The sequence below is a fragment of the Rhinoraja longicauda genome, chromosome 43 (genome assembly GCF_053455715.1).
Source record: "Rhinoraja longicauda isolate Sanriku21f chromosome 43, sRhiLon1.1, whole genome shotgun sequence".
In the NCBI taxonomy this organism is placed as follows: domain Eukaryota; kingdom Metazoa; phylum Chordata; class Chondrichthyes; order Rajiformes; family Arhynchobatidae; genus Rhinoraja; species Rhinoraja longicauda.
This window is the reverse complement of record NC_135995.1, coordinates 6,486,500-6,502,165: the sequence shown is the minus strand read 5'-3', so window position 1 is coordinate 6,502,165 and position 15,666 is coordinate 6,486,500. Positions and strand designations below refer to the sequence as shown.

The 15,666-nt window shown below is 50.0% G+C and overlaps 1 protein-coding gene and 1 pseudogene across 1 annotated transcript in view; one reads left to right on the top strand and one right to left on the bottom strand.

The window, feature by feature from the left end:
* Positions 1–15,666, bottom strand: part of LOC144612204 (myelin-associated glycoprotein-like) — a 760,913-nt gene that overhangs the window by 225,664 nt on the left and 519,583 nt on the right.
* The window catches only part of LOC144612110 (sialic acid-binding Ig-like lectin 13), a 19,040-nt pseudogene continuing 9,774 nt past the window's right edge, over positions 6,401–15,666 (top strand).

The following is a 15,666-nucleotide window of genomic DNA, read 5'->3' as shown; positions in this document are numbered from 1 at the left end:
CTCAGACACCTTCCCTAATGCATGTACCAGGCACCTTGTGGAACGTACCCACATGGCAGACCAGTAGCCGTTGATGTCAGTTGAGTTTAGTTTTCTAGTTTAGAGATACAGCGTGGAAACAGGCCCTTCGGCCCACAGAGTCCGTGCCAACCAGTGACCAACGCTTTCCTACACACACTTGGGACAAATTACCCGTACGTCTTGGGAGCGTGGCATGAAACCGGAGATCCCGGAGAAAACCCACGCAGCTCACAGGGAGAACGTACAAACTCCGTACGGACAGCACCTGTAGTCGGGATCGAAGTCGGGTCTCTGGCGTTGTGAGGCACCAACTCTACTGATGCGCCACTGTGCGTCATCATGTTACTTGGCAAAGATTAGCAGGAAGTCTAACCATTGGGAAGCTTTAAAAAGCCAACGGAAGGCAACTAGATTGCTCATATGGTCATAAGTGATAGGAACATAATTAGGCCATTCGGCCCATTAAATTCCTGGGATCGTTCTTGTAACCGCCCAGGAGCGGTTGGAGACGGTTGGAGCAGCGTCCGGGCGGTAGGTTTAAAAACCCAGCGCGGGGCTTTGTTCACACAGAGGCCCAGGAGCGGTTGGAGACGGTTGGAGCAGCGTCCGGGCGGTAGGTTTAAAAACCCAGTGTGGGGCTTGTTCACACAGAGGCCAAGGAGCGGTTGGAGCAGCGTCCGGGCGGTAGGTTTAAAAACCCAGTGTGGGGCTTGTTCACACAGAGGCCCAGGAGCGGTTGGAGACGGTTGGAGATAAAAACGTTCCCACACACTTCAAAAGAAGTGGTCTGGAGGAAGCCGCTGATTGGTGGAAGCGGACTAGAGGAAGCAGCTGATTGGGCGTAACCCCGGGGTTGTATTTCTGCTTTTTGTTCGTACTTTTAGTTAAGGGTTCAGTGAGTTAAGGGTTCGGTGAGTTAAGGGTTCGGTGAGTTAAGGGTTCGGTGAGTTAAGGGTTCGGTGAGTTAAGGGTTCGGTGAGTTAAGGGTTCGGTGAGTTAAGGGTTCGGTGAGTTAAGGGTTCGGTGAGTTAAGGGTTCCGTGAGTTAAGGGTTCCGTGAGTTAAGGGTTCCGTGAGTTAAGGGTTCAGTGAGTTAAGGGTTCGGTGAGTTAAGGGTTCGGTGAGTTAAGGGTTCGGTGAGTTAAGGGTTCGGTGAGTTAAGGGTTCGGTGAGTTAAGGGTTCGGTGAGTTAAGGGTTCGGTGAGTTAAGGGTTGAGTGATTTAAGGGTTGAGTGAGTTAAGGGTTGAGTGAGTTAAGGGTTCAGTCAGTTAAGGGTTCAGTGAGTTAAGGGTTGAGTGAGTTAAGGGTTCAGTGAGTTAAGGGTTGAGTGAGTTAAGGGTTCAGTGAGTTAAGGGTTCAGTGAGTTAAGGGTTCAGTGAGTTAAGGGTTCAGTGAGTTAAGGGTTCAGTGAGTTAAGGGTTCAGTGAGTTAAGGGTTCAGTAAGTTAGGGGTTCAGTGATTTAAGGGTTCAGTGAGTTAAGGGTTGAGTGATTTAAGGGTTGAGTGAGTTAAGGGTTCAGTGAGTTAAGGGTTCAGTGAGTTAAGGGTTCAGTGAGTTAAGGGTTCAGTGAGTTAAGGGTTCAGTGAGTTAAGGGTTCAGTGAGTTAAGGGTTCAGTGAGTTAAGGGTTCAGTGAGTTAAGGGTTCAGTGAGTTAAGGGTTCAGTGAGTTAAGGGTTCAGTGAGTTAAGGGTTCAGTGCTTTTTAGTAAAGGTACAGTTTAAAGGATTAAGAGGGATTTGATTTAATTTGGGGGTAAGACATGTCAGGTGAGATCGGCCCCGTGGATTGCTCATCCTGCAACATGTGGGAGATCAGGGATATTGTTGGTGTCCCTGATGACTACGTGTGCAGGAAGTATGTCCAGCTGCAGCTCCTGGTAGATCGCATTGAACGGTTGGAGCTGCGGTTGGACTCATTCTGGAGCATCCACGATGCTGAGAAGGTCGTGGATGGCACGAACAGTGAGTTGGCCACACCACAGGGAAAAGATAAGCGGACAGAAAGGAAACGGGTGGCCACTAGCCAGCGTAGCAGTAGGCAGGTAGTGCAGGAGTCCCCTGCGGTCATCTCCCTCCTAAACGGATATGCCATTTTGGATACTGTTGGGGGAGATGACTCATCAGGGGAAGGCAGCAGCAGCCAAGTTCATGGCACCGTGGGTGGCTCTGCGGCAAAAGAGGGGAGGAAAAAGAGTGGAAGGGCTATAGTGATAGGGGATTCAATTGTAAGGGGAATAGGTAGGCGTTTCTGCGGCCGCAAACGAGACTCCAGGATGGTATGTTGCCTCCCTGGTGCAAGGGTCAGGGATATCTCTGAGCGGCTGCAGGACATTCTGGAGGGGGAGGGTGAGCAGCCAGTTGTCGTGGTGCACATTGGCACCAACGATATAGGTAAAAAACGGGATGAGGTCCTACAAGGTGAATTTAGAGAGCTAGGAGATAAACTTTAAAGTAGGACCTCAAAGGTAATAATCTCTGGATTACTACCAGTGCCACGTGCTAGTCAGAGTAGGAATAGGCGGATATTTCAGATGAATATGTGGCTTGAAAAATGGTGCAAGGGGGAGGGATTCAAATTTTTAGGACATTGGAACCAGTTCTGGGAGAGGTGGGACCAGTACAAACAGGACGGTCTGCACTTGAACTGGAATGGAACCAATGTCCTAGGGGGAGTGTTTGCCAGTGCTGTCGGGGAGGATTTAAACTAATGTGGCAGGGGGATGGGAGCAGGAGCAGAGAGACAGAGGGGTGTAAAATGAGGGTAGAAGCAATAGGTAGCAAGGTGAAAAGTAAAAGTGGCAGGCAGACAAATCCAGGGCAAAAATCAAAAAGGGCCACTTTTCAACATAATTGTATAAGGGGTAAGAGAGTTGTAAAAACAAGCCTGAAGGCTTTGTGTCTCAATGCAAGGAGTATACGTAATAAGGCGGATTAATTAAATGTGGAGATAGTTATTAATTATTATGATATAGTTGGGATTACGGAGACATGGCTCCAGGGTGACCAAGGCTGGGAGCTCAACATCCAGGGATATTCTATATTCAGGCGGGATAGACAGAAAGGAAAAGGAGGTGGGGTAGCGTTGCTGGTTAGAGAGGAGATTAAAGCAGTGGAAAGGAAGGACATTAGCTTGGAGGATGTGGAATCGATACGGTTAGAGTTGCGAAACACTAAGGGGCAGAAAACGATAGTGGGAGTTGTGTACAGGCCACCTAACAGCAGTAGTGAGGTTGGGGATGGCATCAAACAGGAAATTAGAAATGCGTGCACTAAAGGTGCAGCAGTTATAATGGGTGACTTCAATCTACATATAGATTGGGTGAACCAAATTGGCAGGGGTGCTGAGGAAGAAGATGTAACTAGTAGAGTGGATAAGGGAGAACCAGTCGATGTGTTATACCTGGACTTTCAGAAGGCCTTCGACAAGGTCCCACATAAGAGATTGGGTTACAAACTTAAAGCACATGGTATTGGGGGTTCAGTGTTGAGGTGGATAGAGAATTGGTTGGCGGACAGGAAGCAAAGAGTAGGAATAAACAGGTCCTTTTCGGAATGGCAGGCAGTGACTAGTGGGGTACCGCAAGGCTCAGTGCTGGGACCCCAGTTATTTACAATATATATATTAATGATTGGACGAGGGAATTGAATGCAATATCTCTACGTTTGCGGATGACACGAAGTTGGGTGGAAGTGTTAGCTGCGAGGAGGATGCTAGGAGGCTGCAGAGTGACTTGGATAGATTAGGAGAGTGGGCAAATGCATGGCAGATGCAATATAATGTGGATAAATGTGAGGTTATCCACTTTGGCGGCAAGAACAGGAAAGCAGAGTATTACCTGAATGGTGTCCAATTAGGAAAAGGGGAGATGCAACGTGACCTGGGTGTCATGGTGCACCAGTCATCGAAAGCAAGCGTGCAGGTGCAGCAGGCAGTGAAGAAAGCGAATGGTATGTTGGCATTCATAGCAAGAGGATTTGAGTATAGGAGCAGGGAGGTTCTGCTGCAGTTGTACAGGGCCTTGGTGAGACCGCACCTGGAGTATTGTGTACAGTTTTGGTCTCCTAATCTGAGGAAAGACATTCTAGCCTTAGAGGGAGTACAGAGAAGGTTCACCAGATTGATCCCTGGAATGGCAGGACTTTCATATGAAGAAAGACTGGATAGACTAGGCTTATACTCGCTGGAATTTAGAAGACTGAAGGGCGATCTTATTGAAACATATAAAATTCTTAAGGGGTTGGAGAGGCTAGATGCGGGAAGATTGTTCCCGATGTTGGGGAAGTCCAAAACCAGGGGTCACAGCTTAAGGATAAGGGGGAAGTCTTTTAGGACCGAGATGAGAAAACATTTCTTCACACAGAGAGTGGTGAGTCTGTGGAATTCTCTGCCACAGAAGGTAGTTGAGGCCAGTTCATTGGCTATATTTAAGAGGGAGTTAGATGTGGTCCTTATGGCTAAAGGGATCAGGGGGTATGGAGAGAAGGCAGGTACAGGTTACTGAGCTGGATGATCAGCCATGATCATATTGAATGGCGGTGCAGGCTCGAAGGGCCGAATGGCCTACTCCTGCACCTATTTTCGATGTTTGTAAATCATGGCTGATCTGTCACTCCTAACCCCATTCTCCTGCCTTCTCCCCATAACCCCTGACACCCGTACTAATTTTTTAGTATGGCTGTATGGTAATTTAAATTTCATTGTACCTCAATTGGTACATGTGACAATAAACTGACCTTGAAACCTTGACTTGGCCTCCACATCCTTCTGTGGCAAAGAATTCCACAGATTCGCCACCCTCTGACTAAAGAAATTCCTCCTCATGTCCTTCATAAAAGAACGTCCTTTAATTCTGAGTCTGTGACCTCTCCCACTATTCGAAATATCCTGTCCCATCCACTCTCTCCAAGCCTTTCACTATTCAGTAAGTTTCAATGATGTTCCCCTCATTCTTCTAAACTCCAGCGAGCACAGGCCCAGTGCCGACAAACGCTCATCATATGCAAACCCACTCATTCCTGGGATCGTTCTTGTAAACCTCCTCTGGATCCTCTCCAGAGCCAGCACATCCTTCCTCAGATACGGGGCTCAAATGCCGGAGATGCAATTGTTTTCCAGATGGTATCTCTGGTCGCTCTGTGGCCTAACATCATGGAGCTGGAGGCCTTGCTCGGGACTGACTTTGAGCCCCACCATGGGGCCGAGGACTTTCCATCAGAGCCTGTGATCCTTTGCCTGGGATCGACGCTCTAACCACGGCCTGCAGACTTCAACATCGAGGAGCTCATAGTCTCGGGTAGAGACCGATGTCGGGAAGCTCCAAGCCGCAGAAGGTTGGACCAGCCCCGACCCAGGGTCAGATCGCCCGGCATGGAGAGCTGAGATCACTACTTTTCCCCCCCCCCCCCCCCCCATTGGCCGCCACTCCCGTGACTCGGACTGGTCCCGCCCCCCCCCTCCTCCGAGCGGCAACCCTCCCCCAACTGCGCACGCAAGGATCCGGCGGCCATCTTACGTAAGTATTAGATCAACGGGCCCCAACTGCGCAGGCACGGACCCGTTGGGTTCCCATTGTGACGTCAAACATGGAGGTAGCCAATCAGGATGTGCCGGACCCCACGTGGGGGGAGGTGGTGGAGCCAATCAAATTTCTGAAAGTTTAAAAAATGATCTTTTAAAGTTTAAAAGGTGGATAACTTTTAAAATATAGCAACCATTTGAACTGCAGGCCAATGGTGAGTAAGTTGGGCCTAAAATTGTTGCGCTATCGTGTACCGTTTTGGCTGTATTTCGGGTACGTACGGACAAACAAACAAACAAGATGAGAGTTTTAGTAATACACTAGAGCAAGTGGACCAGTTGGGCCCAAACCTCTCCTGCATTGGTGCAGCACCCTCTCTTTCCCCCCCCCACCCTCCCCTCCACACCGCTCCCCTAACCCCCCCTCCCCCCACCCCTGGCCCCTCCGACACTCCCCTCCCACTCCCTCCACCCCCTCCCCCTTCCTCTTCCCCCTTCCTCTTCCCCCTTCTCCTCCCCCTCAACCTCCATCCCCCTCAACCCCCCTTCCCTCCCTCCTCCCCCCTTCCCTCCCTCGGATATAGATTTAAACTTTAAAATGTGAATAGCTTTTAAAATATAGCACCGATTTCACTGAAACTTCTTCCATTTGCACAAAAAGGGACAATGGTGAGTAAGGTGGGCCTAAAATTGTTGCGCTATCGTGTACCGTTTTGGCTGTAGTTCAGGAACAAACAAACAAACAAACGAGAGTTTTAGTATATAGATAGATAGATAGATTGGTCACTGGAGTTTTACTGCAATTACTTTCTCTTCCAGACCGGGAGATCGGGACACTGACGGGGTATCTGGGATCGGACGATGATCGGGAGATCGTTCTTCCTCCTGACCCTTCTCCAAGGTACCATCAGCAGCAACTCAGGTGTTTTCTGGCGAGGGGGCTTTTACTGGTCGGTGACTAGCGGAGTTCCGCAAGGTTCGGTGCTGGGACCGCTACGATCGTTTCGCTGAACACCTTCGCTCAGTCCGCTTGGACCTACCCGATCTCCCGGTTGCCAAACACTAACTCCCCCTCCTATTCCCACACTGACCTTTCTGCTCTGGGCCTCCTCCACTGTCAGAGTGAGGCCCAGCACAAATTGGAGGAACAGCATTTCATATTTCGCTTGGGCAGCTTACAACCCAGTGGTATGAATGTTCAGTAGGAAAGAACTGCAGATGCTGGTTTAAATCGAAGGTAGACACAGAATGCTGGAGTAACTCAGTGGGACAGGCAGCATCTCTGGAGAGAAGGAATGGGTGATGTTTCGGGTCGAGACCTTTCTTCAGACTGTAGAAGGGTTTCGACCCGAAACGTCACCCATTCTTCATCACTGTGGGAGGGGTGGTGAGGAGGGAGCGGCGTGCTGTGGGAGGGGCGGTGTGGAAGGAGCGTGGTGCGGTGGGAGGGGCAGTGAGGAGGGAGCGCCGTGCTGTGGGAGGGGTGGTGAGGAGGGAGTGCCGTGCTGTGGGAGGGGCGGTGAGGAGGGAGTGCCGTGCTGTGGGAGGGGCAGTGAGGAGGGAGCGCCGTGCTGTGGGAGGGGCAGTGAGGAGGAGCGCCGTGCTGTGGGAGGGGCAGTGAGGGAGCGCCGTGCTGTGGGAGGGGCGTGAGGAGGGAGTGCCGTGCTGTGGGAGGGGCAGTGAGGAGGGAGCGCCGTGCTGTGGGAGGGGCAGTGAGGAGGGAGTGACGGGCTGTGGGAGAGGCAGTGAGGGAGCGCCGTGCTGTAGGAGGGGCAGTGAGGGAGCGCCGTGCTGTAGGAGGGGCAGTGAGGGAGTGCCGTGCTAATAATGGTCTGTTTCCTTTATCATCGTTCCTTTTTTGCAAAAATTTCATTTATTTGTTCCATATCTCTCCACATCACCGTCAATGTCTCCCATTTCCCTCTCCTCTGACTCCAGTCTGAAGAAGGGTCTCGACCCAAAACGTCACCCATTCCTTCTCTAGAGAGGCTGCCTGTCCCACTGAGTTACTCCTGCACTTTGTGTCTATCTTCAGTTTAAAACAGGATCTGCAGTTCCTTCCTGCACGGTACTAAAGATTGTTCCTTCTCTCCTCAGCGGAGGTGTCGGGACAGGGGCCTGTGGACAATCCAGGAGATGTGACAGCGCAGAATGGTTTGTGTGCACGGATTCCGTGTCACTACACTTACCCATCAGATCAGAACAATAAACCACGGACTGGAATCTGGTATAACAGTGAGCAGCAAAACAAAGACAATTCTGTAGCCTTCCACTCCGGGGATCACAGTCTAGAATCATCAAAGTTTCGCCATCGGACCTGGCTGTCTGGAGATCTGAGCGACAAGGACTGTTCCCTGGTTATAGACAATGTCGTGAAGGATGACGATGGTCCCTACTTTTTCAGAGTTGAATTCACTGGGTGGCTTTTCAACTACCACCCTGTAACACGGCTCAATGCTATTGGTAAGTGCGTTGTATAATCACTCAACATCAGATGCTCAGCAGTGAGTGGGGAATAACATGAACTGTACACGTTCCCTGTTCACACACACACACACACACACACACACACACACACACACACACACACACACACACACACCAGCATCAGGAGCCTCGGCTCATTTCTGACGATTACGATACCTCCAGTTTTTGCGCTATTATTAGGTTTGCATTGCCCATATACACTGATGAGCCAAAACATTATGACCACCTGCCTAATATGCTGTTGGTCCTCCGTGTGCCGCCAAAACAGCGCCGACCCGCCGAGGCATGGACTGTACAAGCCCCCTGAAGGTGTCCTGTGGTATCTGGCACCAAAACATTAGCAGCAGATCCTTCAAGTCCTGTAAGATGCGAGGTGGAGCTGCCGTGGATCAGACTTGTCGATCCGGCACATCCCTCAGATGCTCAATTGGATTGAGATCTGGAGAATTTGGAGGCCAGGCCAACACCGTGAACACTTCATCATGTTCCTCAAACCATTCCCCAACAATGTGTGCAGTTTTGCTGGGCGCATTATCCTGCTGAAAGAGGCCACTGCCATCAGGGAATACCATTGCCATGAAGCGGTGTACCTGGTCTGCAATGATGTGTAGGTAGGTGACATGAGTCAAAATGACGTCCACCATGAATGGCTGGACCCAGGGTTTCCCAGCAGAACATTGCCCAGAGCATCACACTCCCTTCACCGGCTTGTCGTCTTCCCACAGTGCATCAGGATGCCATCACTGCCCTCGCGCATCGATGAGCCTTGGGCGCCCAACACCCTGTTGCCGGTTTGTGGTTTATCCTTCCTCGGACCACTGTAGGTCGGTACTCACCACTGCTGACCGGGAGCACCCCACAAGCCTGGCTGTTTCGCAGATGCTCTGACCCAGTCGTCTGGCCATAACAATTTGGCCCTTGTCAAAGTCACTCGGGTCTTTACTCCTGCCCATTTCTCCTGCATCTAACACGTCAACTTCAAGAACTGACTGTTCACTTGCTGCCTAATATAATCCCACCCCTTGACAGGTGCCATTCTAACAAGATAATCAATGTTATTCACTTCACCTGTCAGTGGTCATAATGTTTTGGCTGATCGGTGTACATTGCTAACAGTGATTTTATCTACACGTCTCGTTGCCTCGGTAAAGCAGCCAATATAAACAAGTACCACTCACAACCCGGTCATTCTCTCTTCTCCCTACTCCCATCGGGCATCAGATACAAAAGCTGAAAGCACATCACACCAGATTCAGAAAAAGCTCCTTCCCTGCTGTTATCACACACTTGGTTGCACCTCTTATAAGTCAGGGACAAAAGACCTACCTTCCAATCTACTTCATTGCAGCCCTTGCACTTTTTTCATCTGCACTTTCTCTGTTGCTGTGGCATTATATTCGGTGCCCTCTTTATTTTCTCTTCTGCACATCTTGTTTTCCTCATGAATGGTTTAATCTGCTTGCGTAGCACAAAACATAGCTTTTCACTGTATCTTAGTACACATAACAATAAAAACCAGTACTAATACTAAATGTGCATTCCTCTGGCCTTTGCAGGTTTTTCTAGCTTCTTTGTAAACTCATCTCCACCCTTGACGAAGTCATATACAGCATGGAAACAGGCCCTTCTGCCCATCTACTCCATACCAACCATGTTGGCATTCTGGGCTTGTCCCAATGCCCATATTTGGCCCCCACCCTCTGAACCCTTCCTGTCCATATGCATTCCCTACAGTAGCAAGGACCTTATTTCCCCACGTTTCTCTTAGGAACGTTATTAACCATTGGATTTATCAGTGACTGTCTTATCCTAAGGTAGACACAAAAAGGTGGAGTAACTCAGAGGGTCAGGCAGCATCACTGGAGAATGTGGACAGGTACAAGGTGTTGGTGTAACTAAGCTGGTCAGTCAGCATCTCTGGAGAATGTGGACAGGTACAAACTGCTGGAGTAACTAAGCTGGTCAGGCAGCATCACTGGAGAATGTGGACAGGTACAAGGTGTTGGAGTAACTAAGCTGGTCAGTCAGCATCTCTGGAGAATGTGGACAGGTACAAGGTGCTGGAGTAACTAAGCTGGTCAGTCAGCATCTCTGGTGAATGTGGACAGGTACAAAGTGCTGGAATAACTCAGCGGGTCAGGCAGCATCTCTGGAGAATGTGGACAGGTACAAAGTGCTGGAGTAATTCAGCGGGTCAGGCAGTATCTGGAGAAAAGGAATAGGTGACATTTTGGGTCGAGACCCTTCAGATTGAGAGTGGGGAGAGGGAAACGAGAGGTATAGCCAGTGAAGTAGAGAGATATAGAACAAATGGATGAAAGATGCGCAAAAAAAGTAACGGTGATAAAGGGAACAGGCCATTGTTAGCTGTTTATTGTTGGAAGGAACTGCAGATGCTGGTTTAAAAATCAACACAAAATGCTGGAGTAACTCAGTGGGACAGGCAGCATCACTGGATAGAAGGAATGGGTGACGTTTCGGATCGAGACCCTTCAAACTGAAGTCAGGGGTGAGGGAGATACATAGATAAGGAAGTGTGAGGTGAAAACAGGACAAAGGATGGAGATTGAGGAAAATGTACAACAGATCATTGTTAGCTGGGAGAAGGTAAAAACAGAACAAACAGAGATAAAATGTAGTCGGAGATAGGCTCGTCGAAGAACTGGGAAGGGGGAGGGATGGAGTGAGAGAGAATGCAAGGGTTACTTGAAGTCAGAGAGGTCAATGTTCATACCACTGGGCTGTGAGCTGCCCAAGTGAAATATGAGGTGCTGTTCCTCCAATTTGCGTTTGGCCTCACTCTGACAATGGAGGAGGCCCAGGACAGAAAGGTCAGTATGAGAAGGGGAAATAGTGTTTAACAACCGGGAGATCAGGTAGGTTCAGGCGGACTGAGGGAAGATGTTCAGCGAAATGATCGGCCAGTCTATGTTTGGTCTCCTTACAGCCCTCAGTGGAGAATCCTGCCCCCATCTACCTGATACAGGCCATCATGACATTACTGATCCCTGTCCTTTTCAACTTCCCCTGACCATTGTTCCTCCCTGTTCATGGATCACCCTTGTGAATGTCCATTTACTTGTGGGACTGGGATAGGGGTGCCAACTATAGCACTCCCAAATACGAGACAAGGAGACGTCACCGCCCCGCGCCCCACGTGACCTCACTCAGCCAGCGGCCATGTGCTCACGCTCAACCAATGGCGGCCGCCCGGGGCGGGAGGCGGGTTGCTAAGCAACCTCCATTAGAGGGTGCCTGGGCCTCCGGGCCTACACTGTCCGGGCCTGCACTGTCCAGGCCTGCACTCTCCGGGCCTGCACTGTCCGGGCCTACACTGTTCCTCGAGCCTAATACGAGACAAGGGCAGTCTTGTATGGGAAAAGCCAATTTAGCCCAAAATACGGGATGCCCCGGCTAATATGGGACAGTTAGCAACCCAAGACTGGGATTTCGATGTGAACCGATGCATCTAATGATATTTACCTAAAAGTATCCGTTTCTCTGTGTTAGCTTTCACAGATAAACCCACGATATTCCCTGCTAAAATGGTGGCAGGTCAGCCTGCGAACGTGACCTGCTCCTTCAACACCACGTGTAATGGAACGACACCCAACTTAACCTGGGTCACCCCTGCTGATATACCATCGTAGGCCTCACACAGCAAAACTCAGCGGGATGACACGCTGACATATACTTCTGTTCTGTCCCTGACCCCAGCGCCCAAACATCACGGGCAAGACCTCACCTGCAAAGTCAGTTACCCAACTGTCTCATCCGAGCAGAAACTCACACTGACTGTGCAATGTAAGTATGGAGATCGTTTATTGTGCAGGAACAGCAATCATCTATTCGCAGTGCTGGTACATAAGGTCATAGATGATAGGAGCAGAATTAGACCATACGGCCCATCAAGTAATTTGTGGGTGGCACGGTGGCACAGCAGTAGAGTTGCTGCTACTTACAGCGAATGCAGCGTCAGGGACCCAGGTTCGATCCCGACTGCGGGTGCTGTCTGTACGGAGTTTGTACGTTCTACCTGCGACCTGCGACCTGCTTGGGTTTTCTCCGAGATCTTTGGTTTCCTCCCACACTCGAAAGACGTGAAGGTTTGTAGGTTAATTGGCTTGGTAAATGTAAAAATTGTCCCTAGTTTGTGTAGGATAGTGGATAGGATATTGTGTAGGATATGCGGGGATCGCTGGTCGGCGCGGACTCGGTGGGCTGAAGGGCCTGTTTCCGCGCTGTATCTCGAAACTAAACAAAGAACTAGTGTGTGAACGGGTGAGCGATGGTCAGCGTGGACATGGTGGGCCGAAGAGCCCGTTTCCGCGCTGTATCTCAAGTCTGAAGTCTTTCATAATCCAAGGATCATTGAAAGTGCCGCAAAACTGGTTGCTCAATTTTATCTTTTTGCAGATGCCCCCCAGAATCTCTCCATCACTTCCCCCAACAACATGAACAGTTCCTGGGTCAGTGTGAAGGAAGGAAACTCTGCAGCGATCCTCTGCTCCGTCCAGAGTTTACCAGCATCTAACCTGACGTGGCGACATCTCGGTGTCACGCTGAACACAACACGTTCCAGCAACGAGCTGTGGATGGAGTTCCCTCAGCTGGCACTGCGGGACGCTGGGGTCTATCAGTGTGTGGCACAGAATGAACACGGGACAAGAGAGAGGGATGTGACCCTCACTGTAGAATGTGAGTACACACACACTGACACAACTCTATAACGACAGATGGATTATTGGGCCATCACAGATGACACACACACACACACACACACACACACACACACACACACACACACACACACACACACACACACACACACACACACACACACACACACACACACACACACACACACACACACACACACACACACACACACACACACACACACACACACACACACACACACTCTCCCTCTCTCCCTCTCTCCCTCACACACACACTCTCCCTCTCCCCCTCTCTCTCTCTCTCTCTCTCTCTCTCTCTCTCTCTCTCGCTCTCTCTCTCTCTCTCTCACACACACACACACTCTCCCTCTCTCTCTCTCTCTCTCTCTCTCACACACACACTCTCCCTCTCTCTCTCTCTCTCTCTCTCTCTCTCTCTCTCTCTCTCTCTCTCTCTCTCTCTCTCTCTCTCTCACACACACACACTCTCCCTCTCTCTAAACTCTAAGCAGAGTATTACCTGAATGGTAGCCAATTAGGAAAAGGGGAGATGCAACTTGACCTGGGTGTCATGGTGCATCAGTCATTGAAAGCAAGCATGCCGGTGCAGCAGGCAGTGAAGAAAGCGAATGGTATGTTGGCATTCATAGCAAGAGGATTTGAGTATAGGAGCAGGGAGGTACTGCTGCAGTTGTACAGGGCCTTGGTGAGACCGCACCTGGAGTATTGTGTACAGTTTTGGTCTCCTAATCTGAGGAAAGACATTCTAGCCTTAGAGGGAGTACAGAGAAGGTTCACCAGATTCATCCCTGGAATGGCAGGACTTTCATATGAAGAAAGACTGGGCTTGTACTCGCTGGAATTTAGAAGACTGAGGAGGGATCTTATTGAAACATATAAAATTCTTAAGGGGTTGGAGAGGCTAGATGCGGGAAGATTCTTCCCGATGTTGGGGAAGTTCAGAACCAGGGGTCACAGCTTAAGGATAAGGGGGAAGTCTTTTAGGACCGAGATGTGAACGTTTGTTTTCACACAGAGTGGTGAATCTGTGGAATTCTCTGCCACAGAAGGTAGTTGAGGCCAGTTCATTAGCTATATTTAAGAGGGATTTAGATGGCCCTTGTGGCTAAAGGGATCAGGGGGTATGGAGAGAAGGCAGGTACAGGCTACTGAGTTGGATGATCAGCCATGATCATATTGAATGGCGGTGCGTACAGGCTCGAAGGCCGAATGGCCTACTCCTGCACCTATTTTCTATGTTTCTCACACACACACACACACACACACACACACACACACACACACACACACACACACACACACACACACACACTCTCTCCCCCTCTCTCTCTCACACACACACACACACCCACACTCTCCTCTCTCTCACACACACACCCTCACCCTCTCACACACACACACACTCACCCTCTCACTCACCCTCTCACACACATTCTCTCACACACACTCTCCCTTTCTCTCACACACACTCACTCTCTCTGTCACATACACACTCACTCTCACTCACACACTCACACTCACTCTCTCCCCCTCTCTCACATAGACACACACACACTCTCACACTCACTCGCTCTCCCCCTCTCACACACACACACATTCCCACACACTCTCACACACTCACTCCCTCTCCCTCTCTCTCACACACACTGTCTCACTCACTCTCTCTCACACACACACACTCACTCTCCCTCTCACACTCACTGAAACACACACCCTCTCTCACACACACACTCTCACTCACACACACTCACTCACACACACTCGCTCACACACACTCACTCACACACCTACACTCTCACACACCTACACTCTCACACACACTCTCACACACACTCTCACACACACACTCTCACACACACTCACTCACACACATACACCCTCTCTCTCACGCTCACTCACATACACACTCACTCTCCCTCTCTCTCACACACACACATTCTTAGTTTATAGATACACATCGCGGAAACAGGCCCTTCCACCCACCGAGCCCGCGCCAACCAGCGATCCCCGCACACTAACACCATCCCACACACGCTAGGGATAATTTTTACATTTACCAAGTCAATTAACCTACAAACGTGTACATCTTTGGAGTGTGAGAGGAAACTGAAGATCTCAGGGAAAACCCACGTAGGTTACGGGGAGAACGTACAGACAGCACCCGTGGTCAGGATCGAACCTGGGTCTCCGGCGCTGCCAACACTGTAAGGCAGCAACTCTACCGCTGCACCACTGTGCCGCCCCATGTTACCTGTCCAAATGGTTCTGAAATGTTGCGGTAGTCCCAGCCTCAACTACCTCCTCCGGCAGCTCATTCCGTACACCCACCACCCTCTGCGTGAAAAAAGTTACCCTTCAGGTTCCTATTAAATCTTCTCTTCCGCTCTCATCTTAAACCTATGTCCTCCGGTCCTTGATTTACCTACTCTGGGCAAGAGGCTCTGTGCGTCTACCCGATCTATTCCTTTCATGATTTTGTACACCTCTATAAGATCGCCCTTCATCCTCCTGCGCTCCAGGCAATAGAATCCGAGCCTGTTCAACCTCTCCCTATTGTCTGAAGAAGGGTCTCGACCCGAAATGTCACCATTCCTTCTCTCCAGAGATGCTGCCTGTCCCGCTAAGTTACTCCAGCTTTTTGTGTCTACACGATTACAATAGTGCCGTCCAGTGTACGCATACAAGATAAGGGAATAACGTTGAGTGCAAGAAAAAGCCAGTAAAGTCCGATCAAAGATAGTAAAATAGTAGTTCAGGACTGCTCTCTGGTTGTGGTAGGATCATTCAGTTGCCTGTTAACAGCTGGGAAAGAAACTGTCCCTGAATCTGGAGGTGTGCGTTTTCAAACTTCTGTACCTCTTGCCTGATGGGAGAGGGGAGAAGAGGGAGTGACCGGGGGTGAGACTGGTCCTTGATTATGCAGCTGGCCTTGCCAAGGCA